Source organism: Alligator sinensis, unplaced genomic scaffold (genome assembly GCF_000455745.1).
Source record: "Alligator sinensis unplaced genomic scaffold, ASM45574v1 scaffold1387_1, whole genome shotgun sequence".
Classification (NCBI taxonomy): domain Eukaryota; kingdom Metazoa; phylum Chordata; order Crocodylia; family Alligatoridae; genus Alligator; species Alligator sinensis.
This window is the reverse complement of record NW_005844205.1, coordinates 4,901-5,548: the sequence shown is the minus strand read 5'-3', so window position 1 is coordinate 5,548 and position 648 is coordinate 4,901.

Genomic DNA, 648 nt, shown 5'->3' with positions numbered 1-648 from the left:
AAAGAGTGCTGGGTCTAGATGACCCCAGCTAGATGCCTATCTAACCTCCTCTTGAAGAGCCCCAGGGTAGGGGAGACTCTGCATCTTCTCCCCTCTTCATCTTCACTCCAGGATGCCCCACCACACGGCCCCTGCCACACATCCCACCAGACCGCTGCCTCCAGTCACTGCTGCCCCAGGCATAGGGGAGCCTCATCTGCTCCAGGCCTCCCCGTTGAAAGATGAAGGCAACAAAGAACTGGGGCAGAGACACCAGAAACTCACACAAGGACAGCCCGGCCGATGCTCCTGCCTCCGCCGCTGTGTGAAGATGTTGAGGACCTGCACCCGAGACACAGCACAGGTCGGTCTGGACAAAAGGGAACACAAGCTGGAGAACACGGGCATCGATCCCGCTTCCTCTCCCATGGTAAGCAATTGCTCTACCATTTGAGCCAAATCCCCTGCTTACAGTTGCACGATTAAGATTTATTAGTGCCCTGGGAACCACTGAGGTGAAGGTGGACCTGACCTCACCCTGGACCCTCCACCCAACGGGTGTCATGCAGCTGGAGCTGCGGCCCCCAGCGCCAGGATGCCCCCACCATGGAGCTCCCCAAAACACATCCCACCCCACTGCCTCTGCCACGACTGCCCCCAGGCATCGGG